At 43.1% G+C, this 17,846-nt stretch overlaps 1 protein-coding gene across 4 annotated transcripts in view; it reads right to left on the bottom strand.

Annotated features, from left to right (window-relative positions):
- PRDM10 (PR/SET domain 10) overlaps window positions 1–14,612 on the bottom strand; it is a 59,827-nt gene extending 45,215 nt beyond the window's left edge. For 3 of the 4 annotated variants that reach the window (XM_036449245.2, XM_045585437.1, XM_036449248.2), the window contains exon 1: window positions 14,310–14,612. The gene's annotated coding sequence lies outside the window, so the exon portion shown is untranslated. The remainder of the gene's footprint in view (window positions 1–14,309) is intronic. The other variant, XM_036449246.2, reaches the window with a different exon arrangement.
- Window positions 14,613–17,846: the final 3,234 nt, after the last annotated feature.

The raw sequence follows: 17,846 nt of genomic DNA, 5'->3' as shown, positions 1-17,846 counted from the left end.
AACAAAGCTATTAGCTTTTTTTATAGGAACAAAAATATTAAGAAACATAAGAGAAAATGTCAATGATAATATAAAGAGCTGGCCCTCACCCAAGAGGCTCAATTGGTTGGGTATCGTCCCATGAACCAAGGGGTCAACAATTCCATTTTGGGTCAGGGCACATGCCCGGGTTGGGGGCTTACAGGAGGTAGCTGGTTGATGTTCCCCCTCTCTATCTCCCTTTCTCTTCCTCTTTGTCTAATATCAATAAAAATATTTTAAAAGAAATAAATGTGGTACATAGGTACAATGGAATACTCTCTCCTTCTCTCTCTCTCTCTCTCTACCTGAACTATTTAAGAGTAAGTTACAGATACAATGCCCTTTTACTACTAAATTCATGCTTATTTCCTAAAAATGGGGACATTTTCCCACATAACCACAGTATTCATATGAAAATCAGGACGTTACCAGTGAAACAGTACTACTACTTAATTTACAGACCTCCTTTAAAAGCTGCCAATTGTCTTGCCCTGGCTGGTTTGGCTCCGTGGATAGAGCCTTGCCCTGCAGACTGCAGGATCCCAGGTTTGATTTGGGTCAAGGGCACATGCCTGAGTTGTGGGCCCGATCTCCAGTGGCCACCGTGCAGGGGACAGCCAATCAGTGATCCTCTCTCATCATCATTGATGTTTGCATCTCTCTCTCCCTCTCCCTTCCTTTCTGAAATCAATAAAAATGCATATATGTTTTAAAAGTTGCCAATTATCTAATTACTGTGCTTTGCAGGGAAAGCAGTAGGGGGGGATACCTTTATACTCTCTGCCTCTCCAACCATGTATTGCAAATAATATAGATTCTACATAAAGTGGCATCTCTTCTACACCTTGTTTATTCCACATAATGCCATACTTTTTACATTGTTCCACATCCATACAGCATTTCCTCATTCTTTTTTTAAATATGTTTTTATTTATTTCGGAGACAGGAAGGGAGAGGGAGAGAGGTATAGAAACATCGATGATGAGAGAGAATCATTGATTGGCTGCCTCCTGCATGCCTCTACTGGGGACTGAGCCTGCAACCCGGGCATGCACGCTGACCGGAAACGGAACTGTGACCACCAGCTGGGTCCTCATTCTTTATTATAGCTGCATCATTTCATTGTAAGAATATATCATAATTTATTTAATCAATCTCATGTTGATAAGCATTTAGGCTATTTCTAGGATCTTTTGCTATTACAAACAATGCTGTGATGAACAACTTTGGACATATATCACTGTACACATGTTAGCATCTTGAATTCTTCTAATCTCTGAGGGGAGACACTGAATCCGTTAAGTGGCTGTATGACTGTTAAATCATTATTAATTTCTGAATGAATTCCAACACTGAAGCTCATCTTTCCCTCCACCCCGCCCCCAAGCACGAGGGCCCTGAGGATACCCAGGGCGAAGGCTCAGTGGAGAGACAGTTAGTACAAGCGGGATAGCGGTGAAGAGCCTGGACTCTGACCTCGATTTGGGTAGCAATTCTCAGACTTAACAGACCCTGAATTCCTCTTCCTTTTCTGCAAAATGGGGACCATATGTTATTGAGAGAATGACATGAAATAATACATGCAACATGCTTAGCACAATGCCCTCTATAAAATAAATACTCACGAATTAGCTTTTTTTAAAAACGATACTCAGTCATATTGCATTTTTCTGACTAATGGTCTGCCTCCCCATCTCATCTCTAAGTTCTTTCAGGGCAAGGACTGTGTTTGCTCACGACAGTAACTAGACCTGGCATGGGACAGGTGTCTGGAGTGGTTTAAAGATATCACCATGTGCAGTGGGAGAAAGGAGAGGCCACCCAATCCCAGCCACAGCCTTCAGGGATGACTTCTCCGAGAAGGTGAAACGTAAGGATTAATGGGAGCAAGTGAGCAGAAATGGGAAGGGACAGACGGAAACATCTTTGTTCTAATTCTACCAAAATAAGGAAGTAGATACTACATGACATAAAATTCCACCAGGCAAGGAAAAGAGGAAATTACTCCCGAGCAGATGTGAGCAGAACAGAACAGTTAATATATGCATAGGAAAGTCTGTCAGTAAAATTTAGCAATAAATTTTGTCCACAATTTTTCAAAAAAAAAACTGCCCACAATAGCAGTTCCCAATAATTTTAGAATACTGTTAGCAAATAAGGAAGCCCACGATGATGAAACCCTTTAATTCAAGAAGTGTCTAGAATCCAAAACAGAGATACAGCATACGCAGTTAGTAGTTCCTGTTCTTTAAGACGTAGTTATAAGGCCTACTGAGCTTCTGTAACTACTAAACTAAAACACCAGCATGACATTCTGCAATTATTGTTTAAAAATTTGTTCAAGAAAACTAAATTCTAAGCATGACTCCACACTAAGTAACTCATTTAACTCTAGCATCAGTGTCCTCGTCTTCAAAATCTATAATAATAAAAGCATAATATGCTAATTAGACAGAACAGCCAAACGACCTTCTGGACATCCTTCCAAACGACCTTCCAGATGAAGTCACAGCTTCTAGGGCCAAGCCCCTTGCATGAATTTTGTATACCAGGCCTCTAGTAAGAACATGCTTTCTAATGCCTATCCTAGCCTTAAGCTTAGATGGTAAGCAGTGAAGTAGAAAATCTGCAGAATCTGAATTGAATCCTGGCTTCCAGACTGTCTCTACTGCTCACTAGTTAAATAACCTTGGCCAAATCACTTAAACTCTCAATATCACCACATGTAAGATGGAGATAATTGCCTCCTCCAGTTATGGTGTTATTCACATGATATATGTGAAAATGCTAGGTACAAGATCTGGCATATAGTAGTGCTCAAATACATCCATTTTTATAAGAGCTTATAAGAGGTTCAGAATTTTCAAAACATTTCATATTTTTAACACCTCACAATGTGTCAAATAACAAACGCCCTGGACATGAACTTCCTTTATAATAAGGTTTGCCGTATATGTTTTCCTTTATAACTACACAAGTTATAAAACCCTGTGGATCTTTGTTTTTCCTTCTATGATTTTCATTATTTTATTGTTCAATTGCAATTGACGTTCAGCATTGTTTTATACTAGTTTCAGGTGTAAAGGAGCCCTGTTGATCAGGGTTTACAGGAGATGGGAGATAGCATCCTGGAGCTATACCTCAGCGCTGTCCACCAGGCCGGTGCTGATGGGGTCCGCTAGTTAGGGATACACTTCCCACTGCTCACCCCACTGCCGCATCTGCAGACCTGAAAGAGCTAGAAAACCAAACTATGTGTTGTCTAAAAAATAGTCACCCACATTCTGTTCTTTCACCCATTGTCCAAAATATTACAACTATTTCCAAGAAGAGACGGTCATGCTTGCTTTCTATCCTCTCAAATGACTATTCAACAAATATTTATTAAGAAACTTAGCATGTCAGGTATTTTCCTAGACCCTTAAAAAACATTAGTATATTAAAAAAAAAAAAAAAGATACTTGCCTTCTTAAAGCTCGAAGCTAGTTTTGTTTTGTTTTTTTCTTGAATAGTGTTGTACAGTTGGAAGTATGAGCTTTAGAATCAGACAGATCTGGATTCTATGCTTTCAGACCTAGGAGTCGAGTCCACAGGCTGACGCTCTATCTCCTGAGCCAAACCGGTTTCGGCAACACTTATCATTTAATTAATGGAATGTCCGCAGTGCCCCAATTGTTTAAAATTCATATCCTCACAATTCAGAAAACTAAAGGGTACAAAGTCACAAATGAGTGCTCTGCTGTCGTCACCACATGACTGAGGGGTTACATTAAATTTGAGAACTTCAAAATGACACCCAGCATTATGTTCACTCACTTAGAATGAGATTTAAAATTTAATTGATTTCTAGAACAAATAGTTTAAGAAGAGAAAAGAAAAAATAACTGAACTTAGTTCTCAATGGTGAACAGGAACTGGCAGCGGAAGTAGCAATGGACAAATAACAAAATTATACAAATTTCAGCACAAGTTTCCCATTGTTGCTGAGAAGGGGAAGCCCAAATAACCCATGACATAAGTTTCTCAATTTAAAAAGTTCACAACCAATGATTAGCATTGAAAAAAAAGTGAACATGGGTAGTTAAAAGTAACAACACTTGAACCCAGCCTGGGAAAGTTTCGAAGTGACCTCGGAAACCTACTTGCTCTCCACCTCGGTGCAGTGGGATGACTGATGCAGTATGGTTCCCTATTTCACTGAGGGGGAAGTGCCTGCGGAGAGGTGACGGCATCTGCCCACAGTCGTGGGTCTGGTCAGCCTGAGGTCACTGTCTGTCATCTTCCCCTACCGTGACCCAAACCGAAGAGCGACTGTGGAGTATTAGGACTGAAATGTTTTGTTAGTTCCACTCAGAAGCAAAATAAACACCATTTTAGCCAGGGGAAATATGCCCAAGGACCTGAATATTTCTGGGAAAGTAAATAAACAGGGAAGCTAGGCTTTCATAAAGGCTCTCAACAAATTTTAAAAAATGGTAACAGAGCACCTTTAATTGGGTCCCTCCCTAAAAAATAAATAAATAAATAAATAAATAAATAAATAAAATGTTTTCGATTAGGCCATGCTAGGTTCAGAATATTTCCACATAAACAGAGAGATCCAAAGGTGAAGAATGAAAAAAGTGATCTAATGGGATCCCCCAGGTATTTCTACTGTCGCCCCTCACATTTAACATTTGTTTTCAATATTAATAAAGCAAACATTGAGATGCTCAAGATTGCAGAAAAACTCCAAATAAAACCATACGCCATTGGGAAAAAGAACTCCAGAAAAAAACACTTCAGAAAATGGGTAACGTACACAGGCACTGGCAGATACATTTCAGAGTAAGCAGCACTTTTAATAGCATGAGACGGAACTGTTCCGTTACAAAAAACTATTAGAGAACGGATCCTAAAGAAATCTGCCTAATTTGTGTCTGGTCATCATCAAGGATGATACCAGAAGAGAAGTGAACTAAGGTTTAAGTAAAAAATTTTTTTAAAATAAGCAGATTAGAAAGCAAGGGCAACAAAAGCCTGCGACCTTGGTCTTCTTTTCCTCTTCAGTTGTGTCCCTTTGCCCTTGCACTTCGCAGGCAGAAATCTCCACCGCACAGCGACTCCTCCTGCTGTCCCTGAGCACAAAGGGACTTCAGGGACTATGAATGAGAGGTTTTCTTCTGTGAAAGAAGGTTCTCCTGGTCGGGATGGTGCACTCCTTTCTTCTGCCTCAAAGGGGCACGCAGACAAGTGCTTCCTCACGTCAGCCCCAGAAAGCTTTTTTTTTTTTTTTTTTTTAGTTCAGATAAGAACTTTTCATGTACCAAGAAACAAAGGCCGATCCTCCCACCCTATTTGATAGTTCGTTAGGAATGCACGGGAACCCTGTCAAGTCCCTGAAAGCTCTGGGCACTGACCAAGGGAAAAAAGACCCTGGTTCTTGGTCTGACGATTCTACATGACGGACCTTGAGGGCTCAAAAGGAGCCGGCACTGAGTGCCGTTCTGGAGAAGGATGAACTCTGGCACCTGCCTTTCCTTCTTGCAAAGAATGCTGGTTGGCTGGGCAAACGGGAAGGCCATTTCAAGGAGAAATGTATCAGGAGGCCTCCACTCGACTGTAGGTACAAACCTAGGTATGTGCTCTGTCTGAGAACTGAACCCATGACCATTCAGGTGCATGAGATGACAACCAACTAAGCCACACTGGCCAGGGCTGGGCAACTTTTTTAAGCTATGTCAATTAACTATACAATATAGCCTTTGTTAAGGCTATTCTAGGTTCTATCCTACTCATTTTTGTGGTATATTTTAATCTTCTCAATTCATTCAAAATTCTAATATAGCAGCAGATAATAGCAAGTGTTAGTGAGGGTGCAGAAAAACCAGAACCCTCATCCACTGCTGGTAGGAATGTAAAGTCTGGAAATTCCTCTAAAGGCGGAACATGTTACCAAATGACCCGGTGACGTGTCACCAGACATAACAAACCAAGGGCAATAAAACCATATGTTCACATAAATGCTTGTACACGAATGTTCACAGCAGCATTACTCATAATAGCTATAAAGTGGAGACAATTCAAAAGCCTATCAACTGATGAGTGGGTACACAAAACGGGGTACTCTCCATATAACAGAATATTATTAACAAAACAAAACAAAAAAAAAAGAAAGAAATGAAATGCCTTGAAAACTTGGTTCTCCTAAGTGAAAGAAGTAAGTCACAAAGAACCACATACTGAATGATCCCATTCATATAAAATATGCGGAACTGGCAAATCAATAAAAATAGAAATTAGGTGAGTGGTGGCATGGAAAATTGGGATGAAATGAAGGGGTGAGGCATGGAGCTTCTCCTGGGATTACGAAAATCTTTTTTTTTTTATATATATATATATATTTTATTGATTTTTTACAGAGAGGAAGAGAGAGGGATAGAGAGCTAGAAACATCCATCAGCTGCCTCCTGCACAACCCCCACCAGGGATATGCCCGCAACCGAGGCACATGCCCCTGGCCGGAATCAAACCCAGGACCCCTCAGTCTGCAGGCCGACGCTCTATCCACTGAGCCAAACCGGTTTCGGCACGAAAATCTTCTAAAATTGATTGTGGTGACAGTTGCAATAGATAGATAAAATTATACTTGTTGCTACTCCAACACATATAAAAGCATTTCTGATTAAAATAGCTCAAAAACGTTTCAGAGACCAGAGGAATGCAGGCCATGCTCAGGGACTAGTAACTATGAGAGCAAAGCCTTCCACAGTAGCTACAGTAGAATGGGCCTCAAAAGACTTCAAGGTGAAGTAGTACAATTCCCATCACTGTGTCAGAATCACCGGAGGATCTGGGAGAAAGCCAAGGTCAGTGGCAGAGGCCAAGGAAAGAGCAGGAATCTTTGTTTATAAACCTCCCCAGGCACCTCTGATGTCAGCCAGATCTGGCTAACTCTCCCACAATAAGCAAAGAAAAATATTTTCTCATGGCAAGAACGCCTTTTGGGGAGTCATTCTGTAAGTAATCTGAGGGAGTGAGTATAATGAGGCCAAGAACTGTTGTTAGTAAGCACTGGGCAAAGATTAGAGCCCTGAATTTATTACTCCAACTTTAGTGTATTAACAGATGCTCATACACAAACCTCCAGTGCTCAAAGTCTTCACCTTAAAAAATACTTTTAGCCAAAACCGGTTTGGCTCAGTGGATAAAGCATCAGCCTGAGGACGAAGAGGTCCCAGGTTCGATTCCGTTCAAGGGCATGTACCTTGGTTGTGGGCACATCCCAAGTAGGGGGTATGCAGGAGGCAGCTTATCAATGTTTCTCTCTCACTCATTGATGTTTCTAACTCTCTATTCTTCACCTTTCCTCTTTGTAAAAAGTCAATAAAATATATTTTTAAAAAATACTCTTATGTCACTGAATAACACTTAGAATTCTTACATCTTTCTTAAAGACATACCAGCTTCCCTAATATGTCGGTGGTACTTATGCCTTAGAATTCTGCAAAGGCTGGGTGGCTGTGCCCTGGGGTGATCCTCCTTGCCAGCCAGTTTACTCTCATGGCATGTTACTGTCCGGCTTCCCTTCCTCACGTGACAAGGAGATCTATTCCATATAGTTATCAGGAATATTTAAAATAAGCTCTGTCTATAACTACAGTTTTATGAGAAGTATTTGAAAACTGAAAGATACAAATGACTATTGTCTATGTTTTTCGACCATGAGTGAAAGATTTACACAGCTCCAGCACAATCCCCTCCAGCTGCCTTTTGGAACAGCAGCATTCATTGGCAAGATGAACAGCAGGGGTTCAAGTTCAATCTGTGGTCCTGGCACACCTGCACGCAGAAAGCTCTCTGGCCCACGTATCTCAGGCTCTGTTGCTGAACTAGCAATTGCAGTAACTAAATAGGCGACTTGCAGGTGGGTCTCCCGGGGCCCTGCCAGCCTCTCATACGGGTGGGTCTGGGTGATTAACTATGGTCTTGACAATCACAAATACAACCTTAGTGTAAGACGCTGGATAATGTAATGAGGCATCATCTTAATTAAGTATAAGCTGTTTCCTCTGTACACTTAAGTGCTTTAGCCAGGCCAGCATGGCTCAGTGGTTGAGCATCGGCCTATGAACCAGGAGGTCATGGTTTGATTCCTGGGTGGCAGACTCAGTCCCCAGTGGGGGGCTTGCAGGAGACAGCCTATCAGTGATTCTCTCTCGCCATCAATGTTTCTATCTCTCCCTTTCCCTTCCTCTCTGAAATCGATTTTTAAAATATTTTTTAAGAATTCAATTGCCTTAAAATGTTTTATTTGGAAAAAAAGAATATTAAAATTGCTTAGAGGAAATTATTCTAGGGCACAGTTTTTATAATTTAACACTGTGCACATAGCACAAAAGAAAACAGTGTAAGCACATGTTCGCTCTACCTCAAACTCATGGAACACACACAGTCTTTTACTCAGGAGACTGGGCCATGGCACTGACCCAGGTCCAAGGAGCAAACGGCTACTGGTTTGAAGTAATTCCCTTCAGATCCCGTTCATTCCCCCTGTGAAAGGGGAATATGGGCTTCACCTTCTGTTTATTTTCACAATTTCATTCCTCCACCTAAGTTCTTTGGTTGCTGAGTCCAATAGGAAACACAGAAGTGTCAAAAGCATTTGATTAACAAGATGGTGAGCCCAGTCAGGCAGTTATTATTGCCTTCATTAAAAACTCTATCGTACTGGCATATAATGAAGAGTTGTCATCAAAATGGAACCTCCCCCATCTTAATAAAACGGCTGCAGCAGGCCAGCATCCACTGGTGTAATATTCAGAGTTGTCCTCTATAAGGCAGGATGTTTCTTACAATAAAATGTTTTCTCAGTACAGAGGAATGGGAAAGGATTGGAAGGCAAGTAAAAGTCCTTTATCTGTATCCCTCTCCCTTCCTCTCTGTAAAAGATCAATGAAAAATATATGTTTTTTTTTTAAGTTCTTTTTCTGGACAACTGAGATAATGCCACCTGCATTACCTGATTCACAGGCTCACCGTTTAGTCCAGTGGGATGCTTGTTACAGTATAGCACAATGGTGTAGAGCAGATTTACCACCTTTTTCCGCTCGTGGTATACACAAACTATTAAAATTCTGTGACACCAAAAAAATAGATTTTTTTTGCCGATCTAACAAAAAAATAGATATAATTTTGGTTCATTCACACTGAACTGTTATTATGTTGGCTGCTATTTTTTTATTTGACAATCTAAAGGAAAAGAAGGCAGTGTCCTTGACTAATCAGCCAGGTATTAACAATTCTTGCAGCACACTGGTTGAGAATCACTGATAGAGTGTATCACCAATATTAATAATTATTTAAATTATGATCACTACAGGCCAAGTATTAGATCATGAAGGTATTTTATCCAGAAAAGTCTAATTTCCAATTAAGAGACATTTTTAATATTTTCACTATTAAAATTTTATTTTGGAATAAGTATTTCTTAAGTGTGGGCAAGTGTTCTCCCAACTGATATATTTCATTAGAAAACATGTACATGTCAACTTAAAATGGACAGAATTTTAAACCTACGTGATTGGCATTTTCTTCCATAAGGAAAGACAAAATAATCGCATGCCGCTCCTGTTGAGAAATCTCAGCTTTATCTACTCTTTGCAAACACTTGCTGGTCCATTTCATGGTTGGATTCATTTGCAAATCCAGTGTAGGAGTTAAATGAGACCACAACATGAGAATCCCCTAATAGATGCAGCTCTTTGTTTTAAAAATCAGCACAATCATAGTTCATCTGATTAGAAATGTATACTGTGGAAATTCAATGTCACTTAAGTACAAAACCGGTGAAATGGTGATAATTATAGCTATTGCCATTTACTATGTACCTATCACTTGCCAGGCACTGTGAGCTGTTCTGAGCTAGGTATTTAAATACTCAGTGGGTCTCTAAATATTTAGATATGCAGATATCTTGAGTAATCCTCACAAACACCTAAAATTGTTCCTTGTCCAAGGTCATGGCACTGATAAGTGTGATTTGAACCCAAATTCTTATTATTATCGAGCTTAAATATCTTTTCCCTTCTCTGCAGAACAGCTCTCCTTCTAGGCAAAGCTGCCAAAACCCAAGCTTGGCTTAGACCTGTTGCTACTCCCTTGGTCTCCCACCAGCTGATGCAATCACCAGGCTAGGCTTGGTCTCAGAGGAACCAGGGAAGGTTGTAATTTATTAGCCCGCAAACAGATTGAATTGGACAAATTAGTCAACAGCCAGAGAGTTGGGGCAACTATAAACTTATAGTGAAGGGTACCCAATTTAAAAATTCAAATAATTGTTTAAAAACACAATATTTATTAAATGCCTATTCTGTGCCTAGCATTGTTTTAAGAACTGAAAGCCAGAATGAATATTAAAATATTCAGCAGATGTACTCAGAAAATTATAAGAAACAAAAAGATACAAATAAGTGGAAGCATATACCATGTTCATGGACAGGAAGAATTCACATCATTAAAATGTCCATACTACCCAAAGCTAACTATAGATTCAATACAATGCCTATCAAGATACCAATGGCATATTTCACAGAACTAGAATATTCCAAAAATTTATAGGGAACCACAAAAGACCCCGAATAGCCATAGCAATCATAAGAAGAAGAAAGTTGGAGGGATCACACTACCTGATATCAAGTGATACTTACAAGTTCATAGTAATCAAAACAGCATGGTACTGGCATAAAAACAAACATATAGATTAATGGAACAGAATAAAAAGCCCAGAAATAAACCCATGCCTTCATAATCAATTAATATTTGACAAAAAAGGCAAAAACATACAGTGGAGTCAAGAGAGTCTATTCAACAACCGGTGTTGGGAAAACTGGACAGATACGTGCAAACAAATGAAACTATTGTAGTTCACCTTCTTACATCATACACAAGAATAAATTAAAAATGGATAAAAGCCTTAAATGTTAAGACTTGAAACCTGTGTAATTTTATTGACCAATGTCACCCCGATAAATTCAATAAAAAATAAATAAAATATTCAGCAGAGAGAGAGAAAATAAATAATATTTATTCACTATCATGGAAAAAAAAAACACACACAGAACAGAACCTAGCAGCCCTCAAATATTAATTGAATCAATTCATGTCAGGAAAACTGCAATCAGCCACTGAAAGTGAAGGACCTGGGTAAAGAGAGGGGGTATTTAGCTCCAACAATTCTAATGTGAAAACAAGACTTCAACTAAGAAATGCATAACCAATATTTTAGCACTATTGACTTTATAATGGTTGTTTTCACCACATTTTAACTAGTTTTGCTATAGTTGTGATGACTTGGGATTATCCATCATCTCCCTCCTCCCTTTCCATTTCTGCACTCCCTAATTCTCTAAACTATTTCAAACCTATTAAAACACACACACACACACACACACAGCCTAAACCGGTTTAGCTCAGTGGATAGAGCATCAGCCTGTGAACTCAAGGGTCCCAGGTTTGGTTCCGGTCAAGGGCATGTATCTTGGTTGCGGGTACATCCCCAGTGGGGGGGGGGGGGGGGGGCAGGAGGCAGCTGATCGATGTTTCTCTATCTCTCTCTTCTCCCTTCCTCTCTGTAAAACATCAATAAAATGTTTTTAAAACAACCACAACAACAACAAAAACCACACAACATACTTCCAGGTATTTTCCACAACCTGAACAAACCTGCACAGGTACAGGCACTGGGAAGCCACTGAAGGCGTGCGAAAAAGGGAATGGAAACAGTGTCTCAGAGTGAAGTCTCCATGTCACAGAGGGAGCTGGAGGAGGGAAGCTGGACAGGCGCCAGTTCAGAATGTTCCGTAGAAGTCCTAACATTGATAACTAGAAGGACAAAGGCCAGACGCCCGGCCCAGCAGTAGTGATTCAACGTTAGAAGTGATTCAACTCAATCTGGTAAACAGTATGAAGAGGGAAAGGAAGGCTTCCACAGAGAATGACCATGATAGTCAATCAGAGCTCCCCTCCTGACTTCCGCCAGAACAGGAGCAGAACCATCCTGCATAGATTTGGTTATAGCAACATTTGCTTTTCCTTAACTCATTGACACTACACCAGACCAAATTCTCATTTGCTATCATAAATGTAAATTTCTCAGAGTACCTATGATAAATTTAAACAGCAGCCAATAAATTCTGCTATGGGGGAAAAAAACAAACATGCAAATTTCTGGATTTCTGGACAGGGTGTGTCTAAGCATTTTGGAAAAGAGGTGCGGGTGGGGGTGGGGAAAGACTATACTTTTGTGGTTAATAGGTCAAAGTACATCAGCCTTCTATTTTAACACAAACGATGACTACACACTTCAAACATTGCAGTGACAGAATGTTTAATAGTTGACTATTTTTACCGGATGAAATTAAGTATTGACCAATGCTGACTATGCAAAATTAAGGAAGCCAAAATTATAGCCGAATTATTTCTCAGCTCTTGAAGCAATTCTGCTTGTTACTCAGAAACCTATCCCGTTAGGTTTTTTTTTTTTTTACCCTTTTGAAAGGTAAAATGAATCACATATTGTAATAATTATTTTAATTCAAGAATTAAAAAGCATCCAGAGCTTTTGAAGACATGGACTTGGCCGTGTACCTACAATACATACTCGATTTCATTCACAAGGTGAAGAAAATGTCTTGGTCCAAATTTTGAAAATGCGAATCCTCTACTAAACTTTTTGAACTTTGCACTATAGTTTATTTTATGCCTATTTCGCCTCCATGTATTAAAAGAGTACACCTAGAAGTTCCCTTTCTAAATATACCAGATTGAATCAACACTGCCTGAAACTCGGCTTTTGCTTCAACCAATCCGTTTTGGGGTGGTTTTTTTGTTTGTTTGTTTTCTCAATTCTACGGCAGCACGTATGGTTCATCCGCATAGAAGCTACTGGGGGTGGAGTGAGTGGGCGGGAGAATACCAAAAACATACAGTGTACCTTCCAGCCTTCCAAGAGCTTAAAGCAACAAAGAAACGAGTTGGGGAAAAAGAGACCACGAGACAGTCCGGAGTGATTTTGTGTTTAATGAAACAAGTCCAGTTTCCAAGAACTTCTGGGTGTGACAAGCCGGGCAAGATTTGAACAGGCGAATGAAGACACAGGACCGAGCTGGGTGGGACTCACCACCGCGTTTAATCTATAATCCTGGGTGACAGCACCCCATCCAGCCCGCCCTGCGTGTGCTTTCAGCGTGCACAAATGTGGAAGAAGGAAAGCCAAGCCCACCAATCCGCCAAGCCGAGCTCAACACGCACGCACCCGAAAAACCAACAGCGCGGCGTCCCCTTTCCTTGGGGAGACGGGGGACCCAACACCTGGCCACAGGCTACCAAATGCTCCAAAGCAAAGCTGCTGACGGGCTGGGAGCTGCAACCCCAACCACCGTGCACCGGCTGGCTCCCCGCCGGCCTCGCGCTCCCGCCTTTGCACTCTGCATGCAGGACCTCGGCCTGCACCCAGCGCACCCCGGAGGCGAACCCCCCCTAACGCGCCTCCAAACGGGGGCCCCCTCCCAGGTCCCAGGGACGCCCACTGGGTAAAAAGGAACGGGGGTGCGGGGGTCCGGCCATCAGGGGCAGGTGGCGGCGCGGCCTTCGGAGACAAAGCAGGGCATCCCCATGGCGCAGGCCCGCCGCCCACCCTGGCCCTAGGACCCGGCCGGGACGCCACCCCCGCGCGCACCCCTGGCCCGGCCCCGATCGCCGGGGACGCCCCGCAGCCACCCCGTGCGCCCGCCCAACCGCCGCCCGCCCGGGAGCGCGCCGGGCGCCCAACCGCCGTCCCGGCCCAACCAACGCGGGCAGGGGAGAGCGGTGCGCGCGGCCCGCGGGGCGGGCGGGCCCTCGGGGGTCGCGGGGAGGAAGCGCGCGCGAGGAGGACGGGGGCGCAGCGGCGCCGGGGCCGTCGCGGGACGCGGCGCCGGGAGGGACGCCCGCAGGGGGGTCTGCCCCGCTCCCCGAAAGAAGGCGCCGATGGTGTGACCCCCCCACCCCGAGCGAGGTGCCGCGTCCCAGCCCCGGCTGGACTGTACCATCGGGCGGTGCCGCCGGGATTTCTCCCCCCACCACCACCATCCATTTCCCCCCCCCCCCAACCCGGGTCCGCGGTCGGTTGGCCCCGGCCGGGCTCTGAGACGCGGAAAAGCGCTTGGCGCCATTTTGGGTGGGACTAAGCAAAGGCGAAACACCCTCCCGGTCGATGGGGTCCTCGGGACGCCGGCTTCTCCGGTTCCCTTCATCCGTTAGGTACTTACACGGTGTTGGGTGAGGGGAGCTGGAAGATCAGCGGGTCCCCGGTCCTCTCTCCCTAGGGGTGATGGAAATCAGTCCCCCCCCCCGCCACCTCCAGGTGGTTCTTCCCGCCGCAGAGTGGGAGCAGTAGAAAAGGCGGGGCCTCATTACCATAATCTGCCTGGCAACCTGATCTCGGCGCGGTGTGATTGGTCGGGCCCTAGAAACCCCAGGCCCGGCCTAGATACCAGTAACGCTTGGACGAACTGACAGGCCCAGATTTAAGGCTCATGACGAAGGTGGTTTCCGAGCGGCTTATTCACTCGGGCGGAGAAGGCAAAAGGGAGATTCAACACAATGGCCCAATGACGGGAGGCCTCTTTTATTTCGTGCTCTGCTGTTCTTTTAAAACCCAATCAAAGAGCGGGTCTCAGGCAGGGCTCGCCTGCGTCCGCACTCTGAGCCAATCAGAAAAGCCGACTCTTCGGATCCGGAGGCGGCCGGGCCCTCGGGGTCCCGCGGCGGCTCCGGGGCGGGGAAAGCACCAGCCTCCGAGCTCCAGGTGCAGGGGATGCGCTGCAGGTGGGGGTTCCGAGCCCCCCGACGCCCGAGATGCCACGTGTTCCCGGAGCGGCGTTCCCGCCCAGCGCGCAGCTGAACCGGAGCTCGGAGCTTCGGAAACCCACGCCCGGACCTCGGGCTCAGGAGTCGCAGGGCTGAGCCCCGGCCCCGAGGGCTTCCTTCCACCTCGGACCCGCCCCCCTCTTCAGTCCCTGCCCATCCCTGGGGCGCTTCACTGCATCTTATCCTTTCTCCCTACCATTCAGATAAAGGGAATGGTTTTTCATTTATTATTCAATACTGGTTAACCAGTCATTTAACCCCTTTCTTACGATCCCTTAAAATTGCCTTCTCAAAAGGGTAATCGAATGCATATGCCGAAACCGGTTTGACTCAGTGGATAGAGCATTGGCCTGCGGACTGAAAGGTCCCAGGTTCGATTCTGGTCAAGGGCACGTACCTTGGTTGCTGACACATCCCCAGTGGGGTGCGTGCAAGAGGCAGCTGATCAGTGTTTCTCTCTCATCAATGTTTCTAACTATCTCTCCCCCTTTCTCTCTGTAAAAAATCAATAAAGTATATTTTAAAAAAAGAAGAATAAGCTCAAGCTTTGGAATGAGAAACCCAGCTCTAGTTACCCGTGAAATGGTTTCCAAGAGACCTAAAAAAGTGGTACCTTCAGGGAGCAGGTTTCCCATCCGCAACACCTACCTGGCTACGTTATTTCGAAGATTAAATAAGATTTACAGCCCGGCCTGTGTGGCTCAATGGTTAAGCTTCCACCAGTTGTAAGGTTCCAGCTGAGAGGTTTGCGACGCAGAAGCAAGACACGAAGTCCAGGCGATTAAAAAGGCGGGGGGGGGGGAGTAATATGCGCTCCCCAGAGAAGTATCTGGTCCGAGGGTGGGCCAGGGATGTTCACGCTCCAAAAGCTGCATAGGTACTTCTTTTATACAGCTGTTTAGTGAGGGGAGGGTGGAGGGCATGAGAGGTGTGGAATTCCTGCCTGGGGCCAGGGGTCTAGGAAGGCGCCAGCTATCTTTGTCACCATCCACCTTGCAGATGCTTGCATCGGCTCTGGGCTTCCCCCCTGCCTCCAGCTAACATCTAAGAACCAGAAGGTTATGGTTGGATTCCCGTCAGGGGGCATGCTCAGGTTGTGGTCTCCAAATTTCCCAGTGTGGGAGGCAGTCCATCAATGATTCTCGTCATTGATGTGTCTATCTCTCTCCTTCCTCTCTGAAATCAATTTTTTTTAATTGTTTTCAAAGGCTGCAAAAAAGGATAAATCCAAAGCCAAAAAAAAGTGCAAAGAGGAGCAAAGGGAAAACGGATTAAAGTGACCAGAAACCTAAAGAAGATCTGCCAGCAGAAAATGGAGAAACTAAAAACATGAGGAGGAGGAAATTCCACCTCATCCCGTTTTTGTTTTTGTTTTTTTAAGTGTAAATGCTTTTTTTTTTTAATGGATGCAAATCAGATGGAAAAAAATTAGATGGATTTTTTTTTCAGCACATATGGCGATATAGAAGAGGAAACTGATATTGTTACCAAGGCCCTGGATGCATAATTTTAAAGACTGAGAGGAAGTTAGCACCACTGGTTAGAGAAGCAATTCTGCCAGGACCACAAAAATGAGAGGAAACTCTATTGGGACTCTAAATGCCTACCACGATATTTCATGTTTGTATTCTAAGTTGCTTGAGCAAAAATCCTTCTCTTCAAACATTAACAATAGACAGGTACTGCATCGATTCAAATTTTAGTCAGACCTTTTGTCTCCTTACCAGTGTTTTTTATTTATTCCTGTGGTCATGGATGTAAATATTCTCCTATCTTCATTTCATATTAAAATAACCAATAGAGGGCTGGAAAATTAGGCAGGAATTTTTCCTCAAGGATTCTTTTCAAATTCTAGCCTGAACCTAAATTCTTTTCATTTTAGTCAAGACAAAAAGCAGCCCTAACCGGTTTGGCTCAGTGGATAGAGATTAGGCCTGCAGACTGAAGGGAAGCCAGATTCGATTCCAGTGTAATTACAGGGCACATACAAGAATCAATCCATGAATAAGTGGAACAACGAATTGATACTTTTCTTTTCCTTTCTCTAAAATTTAATTTAAAAGCAATGCCATGTTCAACTTTATGTGTGTATTTCTCCCAAGGACAGATTTCTGTTTTCAATGCATCCCAAGGAGTTCAAAATCCCATAAAAACTTAGGATCACTACTTTGTAATAATTATTGAGATTTGACAGTCTGTTCCAGGCTTTTATTTCTCTGGGTCTATTTTGTGCATCAGTTTATTTTGTTCTTCAGATTCCACATTTGAGTGAGATCGTGTGACACTTGTCTTTCTCTGACTGTCTTATTTCCCTTACATAATACTCCCAAGTCTCTCCATGTTGTCTCAAGAGTAAGAAATCCTTCTTTTTAACAGCTGTATAGTATTCCATGGTGTAAATGTACCATAGTTTTTTTATACACTCATCTACTAATGGGGGCTGTTGGGCTGTTTCCAGAACTTAGCTATTGAAGTCATTTTTAAAATAAGGTTTTATTGAGCCCAAAATGTTAGCCAGAAGGCTGGTCGTGGGGCATAGAGTCTAAACTACCAGCAGCACAACTAGGTAGAAAAAACAGCATGTTTGTTGTCCCAGAATTCTGCCAGAGCTTTTATACATCATCAAATTTACAAATGCTAATGTGAAACTTGCTAAAGTCTAAGTTCTTTTAGTGGTTTTAACACATCCATGTCCCAGAATAGCATTTGCAGAACTGTTAAATGCTGACTCCTATAGTTTGTCGAGTGTGAGCCTATAAAGACCTTGATAGCCTATAGAGACCTTTCATTTATGTTTTTCTTTCCTTTATTTTTGTGTTTTCTTAAGAAAATAATTAGCAGTTCAAGTTTAAATGACCATTAAAGCCCTTCAAATTACATTTCCCTAAACTTGACTAATGTTAGGAAAATTAGCTCTCTTACTATTTCTCTATGAA

This window comes from Pipistrellus kuhlii, unplaced genomic scaffold (genome assembly GCF_014108245.1).
Source record: "Pipistrellus kuhlii isolate mPipKuh1 unplaced genomic scaffold, mPipKuh1.p scaffold_m20_p_20, whole genome shotgun sequence".
Lineage (NCBI taxonomy): Eukaryota > Metazoa > Chordata > Mammalia > Chiroptera > Vespertilionidae > Pipistrellus > Pipistrellus kuhlii.
Note: the sequence above shows the minus strand (reverse complement) of the source record. Positions and strands in the feature narration are given on the sequence as shown.